This window comes from Cebus imitator, unplaced genomic scaffold (assembly GCF_001604975.1).
Source record: "Cebus imitator isolate Cc_AM_T3 unplaced genomic scaffold, Cebus_imitator-1.0 Scaffold54, whole genome shotgun sequence".
In the NCBI taxonomy this organism is placed as follows: Eukaryota; Metazoa; Chordata; class Mammalia; order Primates; family Cebidae; genus Cebus; species Cebus imitator.
In genome coordinates, this window is record NW_016107369.1 from 6257307 (window position 1) to 6285170 (window position 27864).

A 27864-nucleotide genomic window follows, 5' to 3' on the forward strand; every position below is an offset into this window, starting at 1 on the left:
CCACAGTGGTTTTATTTCTCTTCATCTTACCTAAACTGTTAATAGTTCTTTTGAATCAGCTCAGTCGGATGCTGTTTCAGAAAAGGGCCCGTTAAGGTAATTACTTTTTTTGGTATTGTTTAAACAGTATGTTGTGAATAATGCTTTTTTGAGGTCAATAAGTATTCCTATACAATGCGATTTTCAAAAGTGCAGTCTATTAGTCAAGAAAGGTCACTATTAGCCAGGCTTGTCTTTCTAGATCTGAGTGCAGAATGGACTATCTTCTTGTCCTGTCCTGGCCTGATGGCTAAGCATCTTAAATTGTGAATTAAAGAGAGAGCATGTTGTAGTGACTACCTCCCCAGGCATCTAGATTACCCAAGTAATGTAATTTGTGGCCTATTTATGGTACAGAACTGTATTTCCTTCAGCAGGCTTTATCCTTGGGTGTTCATTTTTCCATTCCTTGCCATAGAGAGGGGGTCTCAGTCTTAGAAATCAGTGAAACCTTTTCTTAGACACAGAGACAAGGCATTGGAAGGGGTAGTGCCAAGAATTGTGCTTTAATTTGGAGGATTTGTAAAATAATTTTTACAGCTTTTTCTCCCCTCTCCGTTAAACATTTGCAAATTTGGGGTCTTCTTCCGAGGAGAGTCTAGACTAGAGAAAGAGGAGGCTTTCACAGGAAGAGTACCTTGCTAGAGCTTCCATGAGCATAATTCATGTCCTTAGCAAGATAAAAGAACATTAAAAGGATGTGCATTTCTTTCTGTGACTGACTTTGTTGGTGTCAACAGCTTTATAAACACAGAAAGCTATAGATTAAGAGAAGGAAAATCCAGCAGAATGAGAGCAGGAAAAGAAAAAAAAGAAAAAAGCTTGAGGCATGCAATTGTTGGAAATCTTATTGCCTCCCTGGTTTCTTCTGCATTTGAATTTCTGTAGAACAGTGATAGGAGGATTGCCTTTAGGGGACACGAGGAAGGGAATTGGGAAGAATTCAGCTTCCCTTTAGCCCTAGGAAACTGCAGAAGGACTTGAAGCCAAGCCGAATTAATCAGAAATGGTGTGCGTGTAACGGTGTGCGTGTGCCTGGGGAGACTTTTTGAGAATCAGATGAGAATGTTGTTCTTGTCCCCAGGAGAAGGCATAGGGACTTTGAGGGCATAAATCTTTCTGTTGTGTTTTCTGGGATCACATCCACATAAAATCAGGTAAACCAAGAAGGCTAATGTAAGCAACCTCCCCAAATGGTGTCGTCAACCTCCCCAAATTGTGTCCTCCGTCCGGCCTGTCTTCCCCCACCCCACCTTAGGTAAGTCAATACCCTTGGGGCCGCATGCTTTCACAAATTAATTTATTTCCGTTCTGTCCCAAATTTGAAGATGTAGTCCCCTGTTATGCATTAAAGGAGGTAATTTGAAGCACTGTGACTTCATCCTTCCAGATTAGAAAGGCGTTACACCATAGGTAAATGAGAAAACCTATTGGAAGTGTTTTGCATGTTGGAAGGAAGACACTTTATATACATGTAATTATTGTTAACCATTACCGAAAATATAGCCTGGGGGGCCAGACTGCGTGCTGTGGGGGCACTTGGCCTGTGTTTGAATTCCTGTTCCTTTGCAGTTTAACTGTGTGACCTTGGGCATGTTACTTGACCTCTCTGGATCTGAATGCAGAATGGATTACCTTCCTTTTTTTTTTTTTTGAGACGGAGTTTTGCTCTTGTTACCCAGGCTGGAGTGCAATGGCGCGATCTCGGCTCACCGCAACCTCCGCCTCCTGGGTTCAGGCAATTCTCCTGCCTCAGCCTCCCGAGTAGCTGGGATTACAGGTACGCGCCACCATGCCCAGCTAATTTTTTGTATTTTTAGTAGAGACGGGGTTTCACCATGTTGACCAGGATGGTCTCTATCTCTTGACCTCGTGATCCACCCGCCTCAGCCTCCCAAAGTGCTGGGATTACAGGCTTGAGCCACCGCGCCCGGCCTTGGATTACCTTCTTATCCTGTCCCGGGTTTCCCCAGGACAGCCTCAGTTTTCCCATCTGAAAAGTGAGGAATTCACCTCAGTGTGAGAATTAAATGTACTGAGATTATATAACAACATAGAACAGTGCGTGACCCACAGTGAGCCCTTGAGGACACAGTGAATTTGAACCCAGAAGGATGCATGATAACCTTCTTCCACAGACATAGTGAGAATCACAGCAGCTTAGCTGTAAAAGCTAGCAAAGTACCAGAGAATTGTAGGGAAGGGGGGTTTCCAGGCATCTGTTCTCTCACTCTGAGGCATGGGTATAATTTCTCTACTCCCCTAAGGAAGCAGCTCTTTGAGACCAGGCTAAGATTCAGCCATGGTGTGTTGCTGTTGCAGAAGGTTTAACCACCTCACCTTACAGTGGAGGTTTGAGCAAAATAAGCTTCTCTTTCTGTAAATGGCTTCTCACCATTGGCTCATTTTTGTAAATGAGCCAATCCTACCATTAGACCTCTGTGGACAGTGTCTAATGGTGGGAATGCCTAATTTTCTGGAACCAAATAAACATTTGTTTCCACTAGCCCCATAGTGCTAGTGCCACTATTAATGAGTGGCAGTGTTGTCCATTGCTGCAGAAGTCATTAGGGAAACTCTGGTAGAGCTCTGTTTATTACCAGGGGAGGTGTCAGAGGCAGAGAAAGCACAGCTGGGGCTTCCAGGCCCCAGCAGATTGCACAGTGCAGGCAGCCAGAGCAATCATTCTTAGACTCGTGAAGTCGGGACATAAATTCCAAGAGGAATAAGAATGGGTGAGATAAAGGAGTTGGGGGTCTATGATCCAGAGTCATTTTTCAGATCTCTGAAATTTTGAATAAGTTAAGGTTAGATGGTGGTGCAATTTAAAGCACATTTCCTAAGGGGGTCACAATTTGAGCAATGACTTTTTAAGGAAGAAGCTAAGCTTTGAGCTGGTTTCCTTGTCAGTGATTGTACTCTCTGGTGCTCAGTAAATACGCACCGTAGGTGTTGCGGATTGGCCAAGCCATCAGTGAGATCTTCAGAATGAATAAGGTCCGTCACAGTGCCACATGCACAGAACATATATTGTGACAAAATCCACTGGCTCCTTAACTCTGAGACCAAACCAGTCCCTGCAAGCACACCGAGATTGTGCACAGGTAGTTGGCTGGCAGAGAATACTGAATTTACTTATTTATTTATTTTATTTATTTCTTTTTTTGGGACAGAGTCTTGCTCTGTCACCCAGGCTGGAGTGCAGCGAAGTGCTATCATGGTTCACTGTAGCCTCAACCTCCCAGTCTCAAACCATCCTCTCATCTCAGCCCTTTGAATAGCCGAGACTCTAGGTACGTGCCACCATGCCCAGCTATTTTTTTTTTCGTAGAGACAAGGGTCTCACTATAAGTTACCTAGGCTGGACTTGAACTCCTGGGCTCAAGCAATCCTTCTGCCTCAGCCTCCCAAAGCACTGGGATTACAGGGGGTGAGCCACCATCTTGGGCTGAATTTATATAGATAATGAGATTGCTACAGAAATACGTGCTTCTTAGAACTTGCTTAAGGCAGGCTGGCAATCACAAAATATTTGTGGGTGCTGGTTTTAGATGAGGTTGCTTTTGGCTGGATGGATCGATATTAGTTTGATAGGACTGCAATAATAAAACACCACAGACTGGGTGGCGTTACACAACAGAAATTTGCTTTCTCAAAGTCTGGGAAGCTAGAAGTCCAAGATCAAGGTGTTGGCAGGTTTGGTTTCTTCTGAGGCCTCTGTCCTTGGGTTGTAGATGGCCTTTCCTCTGCATGTGAGCATCCCTGCTTGTTCCTCTGTGTCCACATTTCCTCTTCTGTATAAGGACACCAGTCAAATTGGATTAGGGCCCAGCCCAATGACCTTCTTTTAACTGAATCACATCTTTCTTTATTTACTTTTTGAGACAGAGTCTTGCTTTGTTGCCCAGGCTGGAGTGCATTGGCATGACTCACTACAACCTCCGCTGCCTGGGTTCAAGCAATTCTCCTGCCTCAGCCTCCTGAGTAGCTGGGACTACAGAGGTGTGCTACCACACCCAGCTAATTTTTGTATTTTTCGTTGAGACAGGGTTTTGCATGTTGGCCAGGCTGGTCTCAAACTCCTAGCCTCAAGTGATCCGCCCGCCTCTGACTTTCAAAGTGCTGGGGTTTCAGGTGTGAGCAACTGCCCCTGGCCTGAATCACCTTTTAAAAGGCCCTATTGCCAAATACATTCATATTCTCAGGTAGTGGGGATTAGGGCTTCCCTGAATTTTGGAGGGGGGCATGATTCAGCCCATAACATGATTCAATAAGTAAATGTATTGGGAACAATGGGAGATGGGATTCTCACTATTGGAGAAGAGAGTTACAAATGTAGAAAGATTGAAAACGAGATTGGAAGGCCAGGCACAATGGCTCATGCCTGTAATGCCAGCACTTTGGGAGGCCGAGGCCAGAGGATCACCAGGTCAAGAAATCGAGACCAGCATGGCCATCATGGTGAAGCCTGGTATCTACTAAAAATACAAAAATTAGCTGGGTGTGGTGGCACCTGCCGGTAGTCCTAGCTACTCGGGAGGCTGAGTCAGGAGACTTGCTTGAACCCAGGAGGTGTAGGTTGCAATGAGCTGAGATCAGGCCACTGCACTCCAGCCTGGGTGACAGAGTGAGACTCCATCTCAAAAAAAAAAAAAAAAGAATAAATAAAGGAAGATAAGAGAAAAAACATTTTCTTGCAGTGGAGTGTCAATGAATAAATGGAGAAGGAACGAGGGAATTAAAAAAATCACTCTTTAGGCCGGGCATGGTAGCTCACGCCTGTAATCCCACCACTTTGGAGGCCAAGGCAGGAGGATTGCTTGAGCCCAGGAGATCGAGACCAACTTGGTCAAGATAGTGAAACCCTATTTCTACCAAAAAAGAAAAAAAGAAAAAAAATAATAAATTAGCCAGGTGTGGGTGGCACATGCCTATAGTCCCAGGTACTTGGGAGGCTTAGGTGGGAGGATCACTTGAGCCTGGGAGGTCAAGGCTGCAGTGAGCTGTGACTATACCAGTGCATTCCAGCCTGGCTAACAGAGTAAGACCCTGTCTCGAAAATTAATAAATGAATATAATCATGATTTGGCAATCATTATCATCATAATTAATTCAGCAAAGAAACATTAATGGATGCTGAGGCTAGAGGGCAAAAGTGAGGATATGTACATCATTTCAGAATATCTCCTAAAAATACTTGTTAACTGCAAAGGGAAAAGAATAACATACAGTGGGGCTGGGCGTGGTGGCTCAAGCCTGTAATCCCAGCACTTTGGGAGGCCAAGGCGGGTGGATCATGAAGTCAAGAGATCGAGACCATCCTGGTCAATATGGTGAAACCCAGTCTCTACTAAAAATACAAAAAATTAGCTGGACGTGTGCCTGTAATCCCAGCTACTCAGGAGGCTGAGGCAGGAGAATTGCCTGAACCCAGGAGGCGGAGGTTGCGGTGAGCCGAGATCGCGCCATTGCTCTCTAGCCTGGGTAAGAGCAAAACTCCACCTCAAAAAAAAAAAAAAAAAGAATAACATACAGTGGAGAAAGCTGGCAGGTATCACCCTAATCAGGTGATCAAAGTTAATATTACCAGTAATGACACAAATCTACATTGCATACCATCTGATGGGAGGCAATGAGAAGAACACAGTGTCATTTTTGTGGTACTGCTGCCAGAAACACATATCCTAACTCTAACCATGAGGAAACATCAGACACACAAAAAACTGTCCTGTAATCTTGAACAATGTAAAGGTCACGGAGACAAGAAAAGTGAAGAACTATTCCAGATCAAAAGAAATGAAAGAGACAGGATAGGCCGGGTGCAGTGGCTCAAACCTGTAATCCCAGCCCTTCGGGAGGCCGAGGCAGGTGAATCACCTGAAGTTGGGAGTTCGAGACCAGCCTGACCAACATGGAGAAACCCTATCTCTACTAAAAATACAAAATTAGCCGGGTGTGGTGGCACATGTCTGTAATCCCAGCTACTCAGGAGGCTGAGGAAGGAGAATCTCTTGAACACAGGAAGTGGAGGTTGCGTTGAGCCGAGATGGTGCCATTGCACTCCAGCCTGGGCAACAAGAGTGAAACTCTGTTCCCCCTCCAAAAAAAAAAAGAGACAGGATAATGCAACAGGTCATTTGAATTGGTTTATTTTGTTTTCCAAAGGATATTATTGGAACAATTTGCAAAACTTGAATGAGTCTCTAGGTCATGATGTATAGTGTTAATTTCCTGATTTTCATGTTTTTATTTTGGTTATGTAGGAGGATGTCCTTGTTTAAAAGAATTATAGACTAAAGTGTTTAAGTGTGTTGGGGCATTATGTTGGCAAGTTATTTCCAAATGGTTCAGGAAAGCAAGGGGTTCTTTGTTCTAGTCTTGAAAATTAATGTTTAAAATTATTTCAAATTTATGAAATTATCTAGACAAAAAGAAGACAAAGGCATTTTACAAAACAAAATGGACAAAGAAAAACTGAGTGTTCTTTACCAGCAAACCCACTAAAGGAAATTCTAAGGCACATTTTTTTTTTTTTCAGGCAGAATGAAAATAATCTCAGATGGAAGGTTGGAGAGAAATGAGGGAACAAATAAACAAACAAATGGAGAACAAAGAAAAGGGTAAATGAATGGGTAATATACAAGAACATCAACTGTAGTGTTTTAAAATACATGACAGAAAATAAGTTGGGTAGGAGTTACATAAAGTTAAATATTCTTTTTTTTTTTTTTTTTTGAGGTAGAGTTTCGCTCTGTTTCCCAGGCCGGATTGCAGTGATGTGATCTCTGCTTACTGCAACCTCCACCTACTGGGTTCAAGCGATTCTACTGCCTCAGCCTCTGGAGTAGCTGGGATTATAGGTGGTTGCCACCACGCCTGGCTAATTTTTGTATTTTTAGTAGAGATGGGATTTCGCCATGTTGGCCAGACTGGTCTCGAACTCCTGACCTCATGTGATCCACCCGTGTTGGCCTCCCAAAGTGCTGGGATTATAGCCGTGAGCTACCGTGCCTGGCCTAAAGTTAAGTATTCTAAAAATTGTTTGTATTTCTCTGGGAGGAAGGTAGATGTACTGATTACATTATATTTTAATAAGCCAAAGATGCATTTAATTAATTAATTTATTTATTTTACTTTAAGTTCTGGGGTACATGTGCAGAACATGCAGGTTTGTTACATAGGTATACACATGCCATGGTGGTTTGCTGAACCCATCAGCCTGTATAGCATTAGGTATTTCTCCTAATGCTATCCCTCTCCTATCCCCCTCTCCTATCCCCCAACTTCCAACAGGTCCCGGTGTGTGATGTTCCCCTCCCTGTGTCCATGTGTTCTCATTGTTCAACTCCCACTTATGAGTGAGAACATATGGTGTTTTGTTTTCTGTTCCTGTGTTAGTGCGCTGAGAATGATGGTTTCTAGCTTCATCCAAGTCCCTGCAAAGGATATGAACTCATCTTTTTTATGGCTGCATAGTATTCCATGGTGTATATGTGCCACATTTTCTTTATCCAGTCTATCATTGATGGGCATTTGGGTTGGTTCCAAGTCTTTGCTATTGTGAACAATGCTGCAATAAACATACGTTTGCATGTGTCTTTATAGTAGAATGATTTATAATCCTTTGGGTATCATAATAATGTATATAATCTACATTATAACCCAAAGGATTATATTGTAGATTGTATAGTATAATCCTTTGGGTTTTATAATATAAATATAATTGGGTATACCCAATATGTTATATTATAATAACATAAATAATATAATTTAAATAATAAAATAATATTAATTTAATAATTAAAATAGTAAAATAATATAAATCATTATAATCCTTTGATTATTGTAATTTCTGGGTTACATGGTATTTCTGGTTCTAGATCCTTGAGGAATCACCACACTGTCTTCCACAATGGTTGAACTAAGTTACATTCCCACCAACAGTGTGAAAACATTCCTATTTCTCCACATCCTCTCCAGCAAAGGAGAATATTATAATGGAGTTTCGCTCTTGTCACCCAGGCTGGAGTGCAATGACAGGATCTCATCTCAGTCCATGTCAAAAAAATCAATAAAGAAAGAAAGAAAGAAAGACAATATTTGCGACAGTCTTGCTCTGTCCCCCAGGCTGGAATGAAGTGGCACGATCTTGGCTCACTGCAACCTCCAACTCCTGGGTTCAAGCGATTCTCCTGCCTCAGTGTCTCGAGTAGCTGGGGCTACAGGTGCCTGCCACCATGCCCAGCTAATTTTTATATTTTTAGTAGAGATGGGGCTTCACAATGTTGGCTAGGCTGGTCTCGAACTCCTGATCTCAGGTGATCTACCTGCCTCAGCCTCCCAAAGTGCTGGGATTACAAGGGTGAGCCACTGTGCCTAGCCTGTATTTTCTAGAGATTAAGGAGATAGTTTTAACCAAGACTGGATACCGAAAGTTACAAAAGGTAAATGTATTTGACTAAAAACATTAAAAATATTTTATAAGTGATACCATAAACAAAGTTGCTGGGCAAATGATAGTAACTGTAATGCAGATGGTAGTCAGAGTTAATTTCCATATAGTTAATCTTCCAAATTTCAGCTCCTATAAATTGACAAGATTAATATTAAATAATACAAGTAGGTATTTTCTATTGCTTCCCAACAGAAAAATGGGCAACAGATATGGAGAGAAAATTCACAGAAGTCCAACTATATCCAACAGCCATTTAAAAAGGTGTTCAAATTTCTTGGTAGTCAGGATGGCGCCACTGGCATTACCTTCATATAAACAAGAAAAGATTGGGGCCCCTTCCTCTGCATTCAACACGGTCAGGATGCCTGTCTTTGCAAACCATCTGTGGGCCAGATTTCCGCTCCATCATCCTATGCACAATCTGCACAGTGTATGCAGTGGCCCAGATTCAGAGAAATGCAAATAAATGCATAATGAAATATTCCTTTTTATCCATTAAGCTGGCAAAAAATTAAGAAGAGTCCTGTTACCTGTTGCCAGCAGGACTGTGGGGTGACAGGTGCCCCATCCATTGCTAGTGTTGCTGTAGAGCATTCTGGCCTTTTTTTTGGGAAGGCAGTCTGGCAATATCTATTAAAATTAAAAATACATATTTCCCTTGACCCCAGAATCCTACTCCTAGGAATCTATTCCATAAAATAAAAGTGCTTACAGTATTTGTACGGACATGTGTGCAAGAATGTTTATTGCAGCCTTGTTTGTAGTTGCCAAGAACCGGTAACACGGTGAATGGCCGTTAATCAGCGAATGGCTGAAAAATTAAAATATATTACTCCATAGAATATTATATGGCCATTCAATGGGATGAGTAATAGCCTTACCAGATGTCTGAGAGAGATTTCCAAGAGATACCGGTGAGTGAGAAAAGTTAGATACAGAATGAGTGTGATATGATTCCATCATTGTAAAAAAAGAACAGAAAACCTCTCTTTATGTGTCAGTGTATATGAAAATGTATATAGGTGTGCGTGTATGGTTACAAAGGAAGATATATACACATACACTTTAGGTTGCTGTTAAAGTTGGAGGAGAGAAAAAGAGGAGAGTTGTTTATAGCAAAAACAGCAGATTGCTATGATCCCATCCATGTAAAACTGTGGCGTGTGTGCATGTGTGTATACATACATGTGTACATAAATACACTGCAAGAAGTCTACCTCATTATTACTGGTTAGGATGGTGAGATTTTAGGAGACTTTCATTTTCATGATTCTATCTTTATGTATTGTTTCAATTCTTTTTTTTTAAAATTGAGACAGAGTCTCACTCTGTCGCCCCAGCTGGAGTGCAGTGGCGCTATTTTGGCTCACCGCAACCTCCGCCTCCTGGGTTTAAGTGATTCTCGTGCCTCAGCCTCCCAAGTAGCTGGAACTACAGGCACATGCCACCATATCCAGCTCATTTTTTTATATTTTTAGTAGAGATGGGGTTTTGCCATGTTGGCCAGGCTGGTCTTGAACTCCTGACCTCAGGTGATCCACTCACCTCAGCCTCCCAAAGTGCTGGGATTACAGGCATGAGCCACCACACCCAGCCATATTGTTCTAATTCTTCATAATAGATGTGCATTGTTGTTATGTCCAGGAAAAAGATGAAATTATTTTCACATTGAAAATAACATAAAAAAAAATAAACATCAAACTTCTATACCAATAAGCCTCAGTAATGTATACATTCTTATTTATTGTTGGCTTGAGGGGGCTCAACTGGAGAAAGGGGTGAAAAAGAATGAACAATGGAAACACCTATTGCTCTGAAGTATTACCTCAATTGCAGATTATGGGGCAGTTGGGAAAAGGTTTAAAGTCACACATATTTTATTACTGCCCATCTCTTTGATGGCTTTACTGTGTCAGAAGAATCATTTGCTGCTTTAGGTAAACTTGGAGTCTCGCTCTGTCACCCAGGCTGGAGTGCAGTGGTGTGATCTCGGCTCACTGCAACCTCTGCCTCCTGGGTTCAAGTGATTCTCCTGCCTCAGCTTCCCTAGTAGCTGGGATTATAGGTGCCTGCCACCATGCCCAGTTAATTTTTGTATTTTTAATAGATATGGGGTTTCACTATGTTGGCCAGGCTGTCTCAGATTTCTGACCTCAAGTGATTCACCCATGTTGGCCTCCCAAAGTGCTGGGATTACAGGCTTGAGCCACTGCACCCAGCCTTAGGTAAACTTTAAAAAACTTTTAGTAGAAATTTGATGTTTTGGTATTTATTTTTTTCCTTGCGGGTGTGCACCGTGGTAAACTGGTTTGAAATTCTTCACCCTTCCCAGAGGGGAACTTCGAGGTGGCAGAAAGGCCAAGAGAGGAAAAAGAAACAGTATAAGGGAAAAGGAGGAGCTGGGAGTGGTGGCTCACATCTGTAATCCCAGCACATTGGGATGCTGTGGTGGGCGGATCCCTTGAGTCCAGAAGTTTGAGACTAGCCTGGGCAGCATAGTGAGACTTTGTCTCTACAAAAAATGAACAAAATTAGCTAGATGTGGTGGTGTGTGCCCGTAGTCCCAGCTACATGGGAGGCTGAGGTGGGCAGATCACTAGAGCCTGGGAGGATGAGGCTGCAGCCTGGGTAACAGAGTGAGACCCTCTGTCTCAAAAAAAAAAAAAAGAAAAGGAGACTTCTCCAATAGTAGGGGCACTAATGGTTGCCTGCTGCCTCAAACGTATGTGTGGTTTTATTTGTCGGAGAAAAAGGTTTCTTCTCTGCTTTTCAGACAGCTAATGAAAATAGCATTGTGTGATATGATAAACCTGGTGTTGCGAATTTTAGATTTGAGAGTAAAATTCATTTTTATGTTTTGAACTTGAAAGAAGAGATATTTGAATCCTTTTATAGTTCATCAGCGTAATGATTGGGTTTTCACGCGCATGTGTGAGCCATGCTCCCTCAAACCTTGTTATGATGCTGGCATATTACCTGTCTGACGTGAAAAAAAACTGCTTTGGACTGGAGTTTAGAGATTGGCAAACTCGTTGACCTAGTTTTAAGTGGAGGCTGCAGTTACTATAAGTTTGCGTCTACAGTCATCCTTTTATTTCCTGCCAGTAAAATGAGGGTCTTGAGAGTATGTCTAAAGAGTTGTTGAGAGGCTTACACAGGCTCATTCCGATAAAGTGATTTAGAACAGTGCCCTCACTTGGGAAGCACTATTCAGTGTGGTTTTTATTATGATGATGAATCCTTTCTCATTGGTTGGGCTCATCTTATACAATTTTTTTTTGGAAATAGTTTATAATGTAATATAGGATATTGATAAAATTTAAGATTCTGAGATATTGTCTGAATTACTTTGTGTATAATACTTCACCCAACACCGTGAACTTGAGGGCACTAAATTCTATTTGATGGCAAAATTCAACCAATGGTAACTTATAGTCAACTTATAATGAGATTTAGGGATTTAATAGGATGTGGAAAATACTTTTAATTTCTTTAAATAAATGTGTGTGTGTGTGTGTGTGTGTGTGTGTGTGTTTGAGATAGGACTTGCTCTGTCATGTGTGACCTTGGCGTGACCTTGGCTCACTGCAACCTCTGCCTCCCGGGTTCCAAGTGATTCTCCTGCCTCAGCCTCCTGAGTAGGTGGGATTACAGGCATGTGCCACCACACCCAGCTAATTTTTGTATTTTTAGTAGAGACGGGGTTTTGCCATGTTGGTCAGGCTGGTCTTGATTTCCTGACGTCAGGTGATCTGTCCACCTCGGCCTTCCAAAGTGATGGAATTACACGTGTGAGCCACCACGCCTGGCCAAATGTATTTACAATAAAATCAGACACTGTGGATTTTTACAAGTAGGAAGTTAAGCTCCATGGATGTCTAGCAGGTTCCATCAACAATGTCTCTTTCTTTTTCTTTTCTTTCTTTTTTTTTTTGAGAGGAGGTCTTACTCTGTTGCCCAGGCTGGCATGCACATCGCGATGACGGCTCGCTGCAGCCTTGATCTCCTGGTCTCAAGTGATCCTCCCGCCTCATCCCTCTGAGTAGCTGGGATTACAGGTGCAGACCACGACACCTGGCTGATTTTTGTGCTTTTTGTACAGACACGGTTTCACAGTGTTATCCAGGATGGTCTCAAACTTCTGAGTTAAAGTGATTACCCTGCCTCAGCCTCCCAAAGTGCTGGGATTACAGGTGTGTACCACCGCACCCAGCCAAAAATGTCTTTTTCTAACAATTAAAAAAAGGGCCTTTTATGATATCATGTTATGAGGATCAATTAAGAGATTTTGCTATTGGATTTGATGTATAGTTTCATGTTCCAATGTCCCACTACCTATTTGACCTCTTCAGTTCTGCAGTTGGAACGCTGGAGTGCCATTACCAACTCCCTGCACCTCCTCCTCTCTTCCTCCTGGTGTTCTGGGTAAGCTATTTTGATCACCTACTGGGAGAGCACTCTGGGTGTTGGAAGGTTAGGAGCCCTGAAAAGAAGGCTGGAGAAGAGAAGCCCTCATTCTTCTACATTAGCTGCGAGCCTGCAAAGGAAACCCCCTGCAGGGCCCCCAGATTTTAGAAGCGCCCTGGTGAGTAATGACCTGGTGAGTAACGCTCCTGCAGAGCACATGCGGGACTCTGCCCTGTCTCCCACCTCTTTCCTTGTAGACCTTACTTAAAATAGAAACCAGTTAAATATGGTAGCCAGCTGGGAGCCTGACTTTCTACTCCTAATGCCTCACTTTTATAATTTTTTTTTTTTTTTTGCAAAGTGAAAGCAAGTTTGTTAAGAAAGTAAAGGAATAAAAGAATGGCTACTGCATAGACAGAGCAGCCCCGAGGGCTGCTGCCCATTTCTATGACTATTTCTTGATAATATGCTAAACAAGGGGTGGATTATACATGCCTCCCCTTTTTAGACCATATAGGGTAACTCCCTGATGTTGCCATGGCATTTGTACACTGTCATGGCACTGGTGGGAGTGTAGCAGTGAGGACAACCAGAGGTCACTCTTGTCGCCATTTTGATTTTAGCTGACTCCTTTACTGCAACCTGTTTTATTAGCAAGGTCTTTACGACCTGTATTTTGTGCTGAACCCCAATCTCATCCTGTGACTTTGAATACCTTAGCTTACTGCGAATGCAGCCCAGGAGGCATCAGCCTCATTTTACCCAGCTCCTATTTAAGATGGAGTTGCTCTGGTTCACACGCCTCTGACACCACGAGTTCAAGACCAGCTTGGGCAAACAGAGCAAGACCCCATCTTTCTTGGGAGACCAGGTCCTGCTCTAGTGGCTGTTCTGCATGCAAAAGCACACCCAGACTCAGCCTGGCCCCTTGGGATTCACCCCACTTTTAGAAATGTTAAGTAAGTTTCAGGGTACATGGACACCCTCTCCTAAAGGGCTTTGTGTGGGGGACAGAATTGCAACCCTTTTCCAGCAGCACCATGTGCCCTTGTTGCAGTTAAGGCATCTGTTCTCCCTTTATTCTCCTGATCCCAGAGAGAAGATTGGAATAACGATTTGCATTTTCAGTCTGTGCTCGGGGTACCTCTTTGCAGAGTGTCTGAGGCATAAATCTGTCTATGACTTCTGGGACAAATGAATAGTCATTTGAAATATCAGCCATGGGTAAGTGTGGCCTCTGGGGCTTTTCCACAAGGCAGGGCACGTCTAGTTTTTTGAGGCCATTCTGCCGGATGTTCAACTTCAGGTATTTAATCATTCAAAAAACATAGATATAGGCTACAGGTACAACATGGCATTCACAGAGGAAGAAGTAGAAGGTGTTGTAGCTTTCATGAGCAAAGAAAGTAGCGTGGTTTGCAGTTTTATTACAGGTGTAAGCGACAAAAAGAAAAAAAAATAAAACGAAAGTGGCATGGTGCTTGTCTTACATTTGCACAGGGGTTGCACACAGCGTGTCTTTCCAAGTTCTTGCAGCAGGGAGAAGGCATGTTCCAAAGCATTGTTAGCTATCCCAGCAATCCGTGCACTCTGATCAAAGTAGATCACTGCATGCTAAGGCTGTTTTTTTTTTATTTTTTAATTTTTTTCTTCTCAAGCCTTGCAATCCTTCTGAGCAAAACTGGAATGTCTTGGGAATGCTTAGATTGGTCTACTGAATCTAAGTTTCTTGCAACAAAAGAACTGGATAGCAAACAATTTGAGGTAAGCGTGTGAGGTTAATTTTTTCTTCTGCTCTCAATGAATAACTGATCTGATGCAAAAACAGCTCTGGCTATGGAAGTGGACATGTTCCCTCACCACCTGACTCAGCATAGGAGAGAAATAAATTAAATGTGTTTTACTGCTCTAATGGTATGCAGGATCATAGGTAATCTTTTCTTAGAGGAAAGTCTCCACTCCCCTTGAGTTTGCAAATGGACTCACCAAAGCTGAGTGAGGAAAAGAGGACTTACAAAGAGGACTTACTCTTTTTTTTTGTTTTTTGAGACAGAATCTCACTGTGCCATCCAGTCTGGAGTGAAGTGGCACAATCTGCTCACTGCAACCTCCACCTTCTGGGTTCAAGCCATTCTCTCGCCTCAGTCTCCTGAGTATCTGGGACTACAGGCATGTGCTACCCAGGCCCGGCTAATCTTTGAATTTTTGTATTTTTAGTAGAGATCAGGTTTGGCCATGTTGGCCAAGTGGGTCTTGAACTCCTGACCTCAGGTCATGAGCCTGCCTTGGCCTCCCAAAGTGCTGGGATTACAGATGTGACCACTATGCCCGGCCAAGAGGATTTACTTTTGTTACAGCATGTATATTCTGGTTGATCCAGTGGAGTAATTTCTTTAATTTCAGCTAGGTATCTAGCCATGGTTCTTACTCAACTATATCACTCAGAAAGTATCCTAAGATCTGGCTGGGCACAGTGGTTTATGCCTGTAATCCCAGGACTTTGGAAGGCTGAGGTGGGCGGATCACATGAGACCAGGAGTTGGAGAGCAGCCTGGGCAAATGGTGAAACTCGTCTCTACTAAAAATACAAAAATTAGCTGGGCGTGGTGGCAGGCCCTTGTAATCCCAGCTACTCAGGGGGGATTCACTTGAACCCAGGAGGCGGAGGTTGCAGTGAGCCGAGATCGCACCATTGTACTCCAGCCTGGGTGACTGAGCGAGACTCTGTCTCAAAAAACAAACAAACAAACAAACAAACAAGTATCCTAAGATCTGAGCAGTCAAAGTTTTCATTGCTGCATCAGTTTGACAGGTGGTGTATTTGTTACATGTCAATATCCGGATGGGGCATTAATGCAAGATTGTCTGCCATGGACTTAATTGCCATTCACTTTCAACAAACACCTCACGAATACCTACTATGTTCCAGAATACCTACTATGTTCCACGAATACCTACTATGTTCCTACTGTGCGCGAGAGAAGGACTCGTTTGTGTCATATTGGTGCTCTTTCAACCTTTTCCTGTCTTCCAGGTATCCATGTAAATACTGCTGTTTGGCAATTTCTTCTAGAGCTGGAACCCAAGAGGGTTTCCCTACTTTACGACTTTCAAAGGGTGGCATCCCCGCTCAGTGACACTAGAGGGCGCCCAATTGCCAGTAACAAATTTGGGCGCTGGGACTTAGGGCACTGTTTCAAAACTGATTTTACTCTTTTCAGTAAAAAACAGTTGCAGAACTCCATCCTCCTCCCAATGGGGCATCAAAGGAGCAGACACTCTAATGTGGACTAGACGTTGGTTTCCATTAAGGCTTGCTTTCTTCAAACCCAAGCTTTTGGAATATCCCTGAAAACAGTGGGTAACTTGCTAGTAACTGCATATCCTGGTTGCTACATTTAATCCCATCCTGCTGTCATCCACCACATCCCTATCAAATTCCATGATATCTCAGCATGAAGCTCTTGAAAGGACTGGCTCCTTTCTAAACCCCAAAGGGCTTCAGACAGACCAGTCCGGCTCTCATTTTGCTTTCTGTTTTGTCTAATGCCCTTTTTTTCTTGAATACAAGTAAGCCTTATCTCCCGTTTTGGCCTGGGACTATCTGGCTACAATGGATTTGTTTGGTCACATTTTGTTAACTCAGACTCCCTCTAACTCCACCATTCCTTGCTGCCTGTTCTTTCCCTTCTTTGTTCCTCTTCAGCATCAACCAGTTCTTTATTTGATTTGACTTATAAATTTTTTTCTCAAAGCCACTGTAAATCAACATCAACCAGTTCTTAATCTTGCATTTTTCTATCCAGGAAGAAGGGAGAAGTATTTATCCAGTGCTGACTACATGTCAGTTACTCTTCTTTATGTTGCTTACACTATCACATGGAGAAGCTGGTATGAATGTCCCCATTTTCCAGATGAGTACACTGAGGCTGAGGGTCAAGTCACCTGCCAGAGGTTGTGTACCTTGGAAGTAGTCAAGGTGGAATTCAGTTCTAAGGTTTTTGGATTTTCCTTCCTTAGACTTTTATATTATTTAGTATTGTCATCAGTGCTTCCAATCATATTCCTTTTTTTTTTTTTGTTCCTTGGTTTTATCACATGAAAGTTTATCCAAAATTCATAATTCATGATCAAAACTAGCTAAAGACATTATAAAACTGAAAAAGGACCTCAATTCTGATGGAATTGTCCCTCCTACCCTCATTATATCTCAGAACTTAAACCCACATTTGAGATAGGAGTAGCTTTGGTCACGAAGTAAAACAGGTTCTCCGTTCAGCCCGCATTGTGAGACTTCACTTGAGGAGTCACTCCAGAGCAGCTAATATGCAATATTTTGTTTTTTTTCTGTCTCGCTTATGGCTCAGGTTGGAGTCCAGTGGCGTGGTCATGGCTCACTGCATTCTCAGCCCCCGGGTTTAAGGGATCCTCCTGCCTCAGCCTTCACACTTCATATAAATATAGAAGCACTAAACTGAAAATTGAATCTCTTCTGTCTAATGAAGTTCTAAAGGAGAAAATAGCCATAGAAATTTCTGGCATTTATTATTAGTTGAGAATTTTAAAAAACAACTTAATTGAGATATAGTTCATATACTATAAAATTTACCCATTTATAGTGTACAAAGCTGGGCATAGTGGTGTGTGCCTATAGTCCCAGCTACTGGAGAGGCTGAGGTGGGAGAATCCCTTGAGCCCAGGAGTCCAGCTTGGGCAACATAGTGAGACACTGTCTCTAAAAACAAGCAAGCAAACAAGCAAACAAACAAACAAAGTACCCAGTTCAATAGTGTTTAGTATATCCAGAGATATGTGCAGTCATCACCACAGTCAATTTGAGAGCATTTTCATCTCCTTGGGAAGAAGCCCTGTATGGTTCAGCTGTCTCCCTTCTATTCGCACACACTTGCCCACTCCACCCCTGAGTACCCACTAATCTCCTTCCTCGCCCTGTGGATTCCATATTCTGGAATTTCATGAGAATGGAATCATAGAGTGTGCGGTCTTTTGTGTCTGGCTCCTTTCACTTAGCATAATGTTTTCATGACTCATCCATGTTGTAGCATGTATCAGTGCTTTATCCTTTTTATGGCAGAATAATGTTCTCTGGTACTGCTGTCCCACCTTTGGTTTATCTGTTTGTCTGCTGGGTGACATTTGGGTTGTTTCCACCTTTTGGATATTGCGAATAATGCTCCTATAAACATTCAGGTCCTGTTTCTTTGTGGACATAGTTTTTATTTCTCTTGGAGATATACCTAGGAGTGGAGTAGCTGGGTCACATGGTAACTGTAGTTTTAATCATTTGTGGAACAGCTGGACTGCCTCCCCAAATAGCCGGATCATTTTACAATCACACCATCAGCATGTAAGGGTTCTGATTTCTCCATTTCTCTATTCTTGATAACAATTGTTATTTTTGACTTTTTGATTTTAGCCACCTAGTAGATACGGAGTAGATTTTTTTTTGTAAATAGGGACAGAGCCTCACTAAGTTGCCCAGGCTGGTTTTGAACTCCTGGCCTCAAGCCTTCCTCCCTGTTTTGGCTTCGCAAACTGTTGGGATTATAGGTATGAGCCACCAGGCTGAGCCTAGATTTTTTTTTTTTTTTTTTTTTTTTTTTTTTTTTTTAGTTGGAAGGGATTTCTATCACTATATTTAGTAATTTGTTCTTTTACTTATTCTTTCAATGACCAATTATTAACCATCTGCTAGGCCTTGGGCTAGACTACGGAGATTTCAAGGTGTCCTATCTGGCTCTACTCCTTGTAGGGTAGGAAAACTGAAAATGAGATGTACCAGAATACAAGCATTTTAATAGACCTCCACATAACACTCTGCAAAAACCCAAAGCAGCAAGTGCCTAACTTGAGATCCATTTAATCCAAATAGGTTTAGATTTAAGCTGCTGAATGGCTAAGATTAAAATATTTACTATCAGCTTTATCAAAAGCCTTTCCAGAAACATGGTGGCTTTCAGAGTCACTGTTGATGAGCCCACTGTGTCTAGAAAATAGCCCTTGTTTTCAGAATTGTCATTGAGTTCCAACTATTACAATATGGCGACTATGCAAATATTTGTCTGTTGTACATGGAAACAATAAGTTGTGTTATCCTTCGATTGGTGAGAACAAAGAACATCTGATAACTTTGGGATTCCAGGTACAGAAAATAAATTTCCTCTGCTGCTTAGGTCTTAAGCAGTCCACTTTTATTGGATTTTTGCCTTTCCCCTTCCCAAAACCAATTACTTCCATTTTGTCCCTTCTCTCAGCAGTCCCACCTCACTGATTTTCCCTGCTCCATTTCCTTTATCTTTATTTTCTTTTGGGTTCTCTGGGCTGTACCTCTGTCCAGAACCCATTGCTGCATCGAAAAAGTTATCCTCAGCCTGGCTGCCCTGTTGGCTTAGATGCATTTAAAATGCACTGGGCCCTCTGTGGACCTTAGGAACGTTTGCTCACCTTCTTCTCTTTTCTTCTGGAGTAGAATAAACATGGAGGTGAGGTCCTTTTGCAACTATACAGGCCAGAGTTCATTGCCCGAGGCTGCCAGAGAACAGAAAACACCTGCTTTAATTCAGCAGGCCTCTGTCTCCTTTGCCAGAGTGGGGGACATTTTAGGTTCCATGGCTTCCATCCATCTTTCCTGCTGTGGTCACCTATTTTTATATGGTGGTGTAAATATCTGCAGAACAACAAGACTTAATATGCCCTCCTGTGCTTGGCTTGAGACTTCTCCTGGATGATTCCTGACTAATGACAGAGTAGAAGCCTGAGGTCATGTCAGTGTTGTGAGTGAGGGAAACAGGTGCCTGGGAGTGTCACTGCACTTAAAGCAACACCCCGTAGAAAGCCCTCTTTGGGGGCCTTTGAGGCATCTACCTTAGCAGATGAAAAAAGCTTCTCTATCCAGGAAATGGCCAAGGGGGTGAATTTTCTTTCTTCACATGTATGTGTAGTTTTAGGGGAATTTTGTTCATGCATGTCTTGGTCACTCCCCATGGTGGTAATAAGGGACAGTTTTTTCTCCTGTCCCATTCTGTCCCTGTCTGCAGGAGGCCTTGCCAGTTGCTTTGACTTAGGACAGAAGAATTACCAGGATTTCAGATATGGTGTCTACATGGGTGGGCTGAGGGAGGACTTGGAAAATGTGGACTTGTCAGGTAGAGGAGGATGAGAGAGAGAGAGAAGAGATAGCTATCTTAAAAAAATAGACCCTGTGAGAGTGCTGCAGCCAGTGGCTTTATCAGGAAGAAGACCCGAGGCCCACTTGAGATGGCCTGACATTAGTGAGGGAGAAGGGGCCTGGGGCTGGTCTTTAGACTGTGATTACTCTGTGTGATTTGAGTGGAGAAAGCTCCTGTGCAAAAATATCCCATCTGCTGGCTTTCCTGATGCCTGAGGTTCTAATCAAGCCACTACTTACGTGTGTGTGTATGTGTGTGTGTGTGTGTGTGAGAGAGAGAGACAGTGTGTGTGTGAGAGCATGTGTCTGTGAGTGTGTGTGTGCTATGTATCTTATGAAGTCTTAATCCCTTCCTTGTGTAGGTTTTGAGGTGTCCCAGAATTCCCTCTTAAAATGCAACCACCCAGGAGGGAAACTCCTGTGAACCAATTCAGAGCATGTCCTAAGGGAAAGGGGGGGATTAGAGGAAGAGAATTTGGAAGAGGTCCCCACTGAAGGTGGAGTCCATAGAGAAGGGAAAGCTGGCACTGTCGCGGGGAAGGGGATAGTCAAGAGAATCTCAGTCCCTTACAGCCTCAGCCTGGGTTGCCCACCATTCCTCCAGGGAATAGATTTATACCAACATCAGGGGAGGGTTGGGGATGGTGGACTAAGGTCTCCCAGTAAGGCAAACGCCTGCCCTACAATAGAAGTCTCAGTGCTTCATTGGCCTCCAGCCCTCAGGCCTTGGCCTTGACTGTGTGTCTCTCCAGCCAAGACCAAGCTGACTGATGTCCATTCCCAGGAGCATCGTCCTGGGCCCCTCCTGTGTCCCTCAAGCCCACAGCATGCTGGTCACCAAGTCCTGCAATTCTACTTCCTTAGAAGCCACTGTTTCTGCCCTGTATACCTCATCCTGGCTTGCCACAGCCCCTTAACAGGTTCCCAGGCCTCCAGTTCAGCTTCTTCCAATCCATGGTCATGCTGCTGCTGAATTGAACTTCTAAGAAAGTCAGATCTCTTCATTTTCACTCCTAGCATAAAATCTTTCGGTGTTGCCTGATTGCCTCCCAGATGAAACACATTTCTGAGCAATGGCACCCGCTCCTTGCTTCTGCTTTCTCTGTCTCACTCATCCCCCGGCAGAAACTGCCTTCTGCCAGAGGGATCCCTTGAAATCACAGTGCCCTCTCGCATTTCCCTGAAGGTGCTGCCATCTCTGTGGGGAAACCCTTTCCTCCTCCAGGTCATTTGGGACTTAGCTCAGGCATCACCTCTTCTAGGAAGACGATCCTGACCCTCTGTGTTCTGGTAGGTGCTTCTCCTCCAGCCCACAGTGTCCTGAGCTCTGTGGCTTCCTGGTTCTGCCTTGTAACTGCCTTCTTCTCCTACCCCACCTCTCAAATATGATCCCTTTAAAGTAGGGGCTTGGGGTTTTTCTTAGGTTTTTCGGTACCCCAAGGCCCAGCAGTAGATACTCTACAAATATTTGTTGTATGAATTAGCTGTTGCTAGGTTATGGTTTTGGTGTGGAAAGCCTTTCACACCTTGGCTTATTTCTAAGAGCTCCCCAAGCAAGGCCCAATTTAAATATGACCTTCTCCTTGAAGCCTTTCCCTTGCCCAGCGTGAGAGCTGCTCAAGAACTTCTCCCTCCCTCCACTGACATTCTTTGACATGTATCACTTCTCCTTTGTTTTATACAAATTTGTGAAAATCTCAATACCTTGAAACCTTGAAAACCCAGAGGAGTGAATGTACTCAACAAACACTCAAGGATGAAGCCTTTGGCGGACCAGGCCAGGAAAAGAAGACCAGCTGGGCAGGCTGCTGCCTCCTCTTAAGTCACATCAAGTACTTGCTCTGCTTGCTTGTGGGGTTGAGCCTACCATCTTTATTCTTTCTCCAGATGGATGGAAATTGCTTTTTGAGGATTGTTTCCATGTCTGGTTTATTTTTATTTTGCCAACTATGCCTAGCACAATGCCTCCCTTAGAGAAAGCCTCCAGTGAATGAATGAATGAACTAAGTTAGTGGGTAGCAGTAAACATTGATTCTATTTGGCTCTGCCCTGAATTATGAGGTTTCAAAGGACTACCCCAGGAGCATCTCCCATGCTGATATTGATTGTGTGCGTGTGTGTGTGTTTGTGTGCACTGAGATACCGTGAAAAGCCTAAGAATTCCTCTCCCCACATTTCCCCAGGAAAAGGGAAAACTAGATTGCAGTTCTGATGCTCCCATTTCTTCCAAAGAATTCCTCTTCCTCTTCAGCTCAGTGCCTGGAGAACATATCAGAGCTGGTTCTGGATCTCAGGGAGCCAGCACAGCCAACCAGCTTCTGAGGCCATGGCTGGTTGTTCTGTGGATGAATGGAGGGATTGAGGGTGAGCTTGTTGTTGTTTTTAATCCCCATCGACTTAAAACTCCTTCAGCTCTTGGAGCCCATTAGGAACTGCATTTGTTTTGGATGGCTTTTGGATGGCACACATCCTCTTTCAAATGAACTCTTTGGCTGTTTGGAAGGCCTGTGTCTCCTTCCCTTACGTCTCTCTCACGTTTACATGTGCCTTTAAAAAGTCAGTTGGAAAGGTTGGCACTTGCTACAGAAACGCCATTCTTTCCTGCTTGTGGATGGGTTTCTTCTCATAGCTTTGTGTCATTTGCTGAAACATCCCTCAAACTTTTTAATAGTAAAGAGAGATGGGGACTGGGCATGGTAACTCATGTCTGTAATCTGAGCACTTTGGGAAGCTGAGGCAGGCGGATCACATGAGGTCAGTAGTTCGAGACCAGCCTGGCCAACATGGTGAAACCCTGTCTCTACTAAAAATACAAAAATTAGCTGGGTGTGATGGCAGGTACCTGTAATCACAGCTACTTGGGAGACTGAGACAGGAGAATTGCTTGAACCCAGGAGGCAGAGGTTGCGGTGAGCCGAGATTGTGTCACTGCACTCCAGCCTCAAAAAAGAAATAAATTAAAAAAAGAGAGTTGGGTGTGTTTTTGGCTTAGGTTCTTGGGTCCTTGCTTGTGCCCAATGTTCCTCCAAATGGATGGCATTCAACAAATACTTGAGCTGGGCCAGGCAGTTCTGCTCACTGACAACAAGGCTGAATTTGAGAGGGCTATGCTGGATGAATTAATATGGTTGAGAATGGTCCCCACACTTCTTTCCCTGGTGATGTATACTTCTTTTTTTTTTTTTTTTTGGGATGGAGTTTCACTCTTGTTACCCAGGCTGGAGTGCAATGGCGCAATCTCGGCTCACCGCAACCTCCGCCTCCCAGGTTCAGGCAATTCTCCTGCCTCAGCCTCCTTAGTAGCTGGGATTACAGGCACGTGCTACCATGCCCAGCTAATTTTTTGTATTTTTTTAGTAGAGACGGGGTTTCACCATGTTGACCAGGATGGTCTCGATCTCTTGACCTCGTGATCCACCCGCCTCGGCCTCCCAAAGTGCTGGGATTACAGGCTTGAGCCACCGCACCCCGCCTGATGTATACTTCTTATATGTTTTTATTGTACAGTGCAACACTGTATAATAAAGGTGCAATGCCAGCCACATGTGCAATTTAAAATTTCCTAGTAGCCACATTAAAAAAAGTAAAAATAAATAGGTGAAATTAGTCTTTAAAATATATTTTCTTCAATCCAGTAAATCCAAAATATCATTTCAACATACAATTAACATAAAAATTATAATGAGATATTTTACTGTCTATTTGTCCTACGTCTTTGATATCAGGTGCATTGTTTTACACTTATAGCGCATCTCAATTGGGAGTAGCCACAGTTCAAGTGCTCAGCAGTCACCTGTGGCCTGTGGCAGCCTATATTGGACAGTGAAGCTCAACATTCTCCAGGTGGGATGAGGTGGTGATTATTCTGGGGCTCCTCTGCTCTCCAAATTAAGCTGCCTAACTAGCTAAATCAAAATAAAAGAGATGGAGTACAATGAAGTGTATTCAAATATATAAAGAGCTGTAGAATTTTAGAAATGGGATTTTAGGCTACGGGTACAGAGGCTCATGTCTGTAATTACAGAACTTTGGGAGGCTGAGGTGGGAGGATCAGCTAAGTCCCGGAGTTTGAGACAAGCCTGGGCAACGTAGTGTGACCTGGTTTCTACAAAAAGTTAAAAAATGAACTGAGCATAGTGGTTTGTCCTGTGTTCTTAGCTACTTGGGAGGCTGAGCTGGGAGGTTTGCATGAGCCCAGGAGTTTTTTCAGTGAGTTATGCTGAGCCATGTTCGTACCACTGCATTCCAGCCTGAGCAACAGAGCAAGACCCTGTCTAAAAAAAAAAAAACAAACCAAAAACAACAACAAAAACAAAACCCAGCACTTTGGGAGGCTGAGGCAGGTGAATCACCTGAGTTTAGGAGTTTGAAACCAGCTGGCCAGCATGGTGAAACCCTGTCTCTATTAAAAATACAAAAAATTACCTGATGTGGTGGCAGGCGCCTGAAATCCCAGCAACTCGGGAAGCTGAGGCAAGAGAATCCCTTGAACCTGGGAGGCAGAAGTTGCAGTGAACCCAGATCACGCTGCTGCGCTACAGCCTGGGTGACAAGAGCAAAACTCTGTCTCCAAAAAAAAAAAAAAAAAAAAAAAAAAAAAAAAAAAAAAAAAAAAAAAAAAAAAAAAAAAAAAAAAAGAATGAATGAGGCTGAATTCAGCATAAGACCCAAAGCAAGCATGAGATGACAGTGATAAGTGATAGAAGCTCTTCAATGAGGATAAAGAAATATATTTAATCTCCATCTAGAATAAAAATTTAAAAATAAATAAATAAATAAATAAAAGAGGCCAGGCACAGTGGCTCATGCCTGTAATCCCAACACTTTGGGATGCCGTGGTGGGTGGATTACAAGGTCAGGAGATAGAGACCATCCTGGCCAACACATGGTGAAACCCTATCTCTACTAAAATACAAAAAACTAGCTGGGCATGGTGGCCCACGCCTGTAGTTCCAGCTGCTTGGGAGGCTGGGGCAGGGAAATCTCTTGGACCCAGGAGGCGGAGGTTACGGTGACCCAAGATTGCACTACTGCATTCATGCCACTGCATTCCAGCCTGGCAACAGAGCAAGACTCTGTCTCAAAAAAANAAAAAAAAAAAAAAAAAAGGATTTTAAAAGCATTTTGGTATCACAATCAGCAAGAGGCCTTTTTTAGGGTTATGCAGTTATGTGACCCCTCACTGAAACATCATTCCTATTTTTTTATTTTCATTGTCCGGTTGCTCATTTTTCTTGGATTAATGAGTTTAGAAAACTAAATGTGATGGCTAATTTCACCTTCTATTTTGTATTGTTTTTTTGGATTCTCTACATTCCATATGCCATAAGGAACGAATTAATTTTCTCTGTAAGAAATAATAATCAACATGGATTGAAAGCTTGCTGTGTGTCAGACACTTGACATGTATTACCTCATTTAATCCTGGCAAGTAAATATGCCCCAGCTAACCTAGCTGGTAAATAGTAGACTCAGGCAGACAGATTCCAGAGCTCACACTTCTGCCGTGTACAGCACCGTGAAATTGCCCCAGAACTGTTAAAATTCTCCACAACTCTGTTTAAGGATACTGTCTTCTTTAAACACGCCTGCTCTATGTCCCTTTGCTTTTGAGCATTCTGGTAAACAAAAAACAAAACAAAACCTTTGTATTTTAATCTAGAATATAAACACTAAAGTTAAAACAACTTTTTAATGTTAAATATAACTATTCAAAAGTCATAACTGTATTGATAGAGTTAAAATGACATTCTCATAGGTTACAAAAAGCAAGGCTATTCTTTTTTTTTTTTTTTTTAAGTACTGTCTTTAATTCACTATTTTCCAATTCAGTCAATAAATCTGATCTGACATTTTCAAGTTTGTCAGGTAGTTAGAGATTAGGCTGGTTTCTGCATCTAGGCCTTAACACAATTAATGATATGTACATGCTTAGAGTATGTGTTTTCTTTAATACGTAATATAAATTTGTTTTTCCTCTCTTTCCTCATTAAATTGTAAATCTTGTTCAGGGCAGCCTCTGCATTTTCTACTTTCTTTATCAGGCCGCACATTTGAAAATATGTTGTCCACTTCCATCTGAATTGTTGTGTCTTTGATACCTCAAAGAGGTTGGTAGCAGTTCTGACTGATACTTCAAACTCATACTTCTTGTGTCAGAATATAGAGCTTGCTTTTTAATGATATCAAGGCCCACGTAAGGCAAAGCAGAGGCTTTTGAACCAATCCCTTGCCAAACTAGTAAAGAAGGGATTTTTCAAACTTTAATTTTGGAAAAAGGAGATAACTGTAATCTCTGCCAAGATGCTCTGCAAAGAATTTATGAAGGAATCTCTAGCACTTGATTCTGCTTATTACATAGGCAGAGAGGAGTTAAAGATGTCAAATCTATTACAGCGATTCAGCCGTGTTCTGTTTATCTGTAAATCTAATAGTGTATGTAGTTTGAACTCTTAAAATTCTGGAATGTTTATTTTGTTTTACTCATTGTCTTGAGAGAAGCAAACGGAAGTGAGAGGGCATAGCTTTGAAGAACTGACAATTTGGCAACTTCTCGCCCCTTGTCGCCCCTCCCCCACTATCTTAGCTATTTGACCTGATTAAACAGCTTTGGAATGGTAGCCAGACTTCTGTATGCTAACGAGGCCCCTGCCTTATTCGCGATTTAATGTGATTTCATCCACCCAGAGCTTCCCGATGCCCAGTGGAAGCCTGACTTCGCAGAAGTCTCCCAATTTCGTCAGGGGCTCGCCAGTGAAGAGTTCACACTGACTTGAAGCAGGCACAGACTCTCTGGATGCCTCGGGTCACATCAGATTATTCATTAGCAAATTCTTTCCACCTTCTATCTAGGTAGTGAAAAGTTTCGCCAGAATCGCGTGTGCCACTCCTCTAAAGGGACTCTGACAACACCCAGTCCAGGTTCTACAACTTCTGCCTGGGCACTTGCTTCCTAGTAGCAGAAAGTTTCCAAAGGTTGCCTTAAGTCCTCCCTACCCCTAAGCCTGAAGGTCAGAGTGCCAGGTCCTACCAGCGAGCAGGAATCTGAGCATTTTCGAAGTTTCTGGCGTAGGGAGGGGAGAACAGAAGGGGTGGTAGCGGGGGACCGCGCAGAGTGACCCCCGTGCACTGCGTAAGGAAAGCCCTGGCTGCAGAAGGGAGCGAGCCTGACAATGAGACATTCCAGGGGGAGGGCGAGTTGCTGTCCTGGAGTCGCCAGGACAGCAGCGGCAGTTCCGAGAAGCGAGAGAGGAAGGTGGCGGAGAGAAAGAGAACACTTCGGGAATAAGAATATTAAAAAGCCGCAGGACCCAGAGCATTAGCAAACGGCAGAGCACGTGTAGTAATTTGTTACACGAAACGGCAGTCTTCCAACTTTTGCACTGAAACACGGGGATTTACCCTTTGGGGGATTAAAAACGTTGATACGCAAAGCCAAAAGCTAATGAATGGGATTCAGTGGTTTGCTGGCAATATTTAAATATTTCTGTCCAGGAGCGCAAACTCTCTGCAGTTATTTAGAAGAGTAGGGAGTTAAACCAAACTGTAATACTTTCCCGTGCGTCTCCACTTTCCCCAACCCGAAAAGGAGCTGCCAGCGCGGTACTGCCCCTTTAAGACCTGCTTGCTCTCGGGCTCTACAAAAGGGAGTGACCTCTGGGCTTTGACAGCTCCCCTAATAACTACCACCGCGCAGGCCCCGCCCACCTGGCGACCAGCCGCGCCGATTGGCCGGCAGGCCGGTATCCCGCGCTCTGATTGGCCTGTCGCTTCC

The 27864-nt window shown here is 43.1% G+C and overlaps 1 non-coding gene across 1 annotated transcript; it reads left to right on the plus strand.

The window, feature by feature from the left end:
- The first annotated feature begins 11377 nt into the window (after nucleotides 1-11377).
- On the plus strand, nucleotides 11378-11480 carry LOC119471285. The gene has a single exon (XR_005200320.1). It is a non-coding gene; the product is annotated as a small nucleolar RNA U13 (small nucleolar RNA).
- The last annotated feature ends 16384 nt before the right edge of the window (nucleotides 11481-27864 follow it).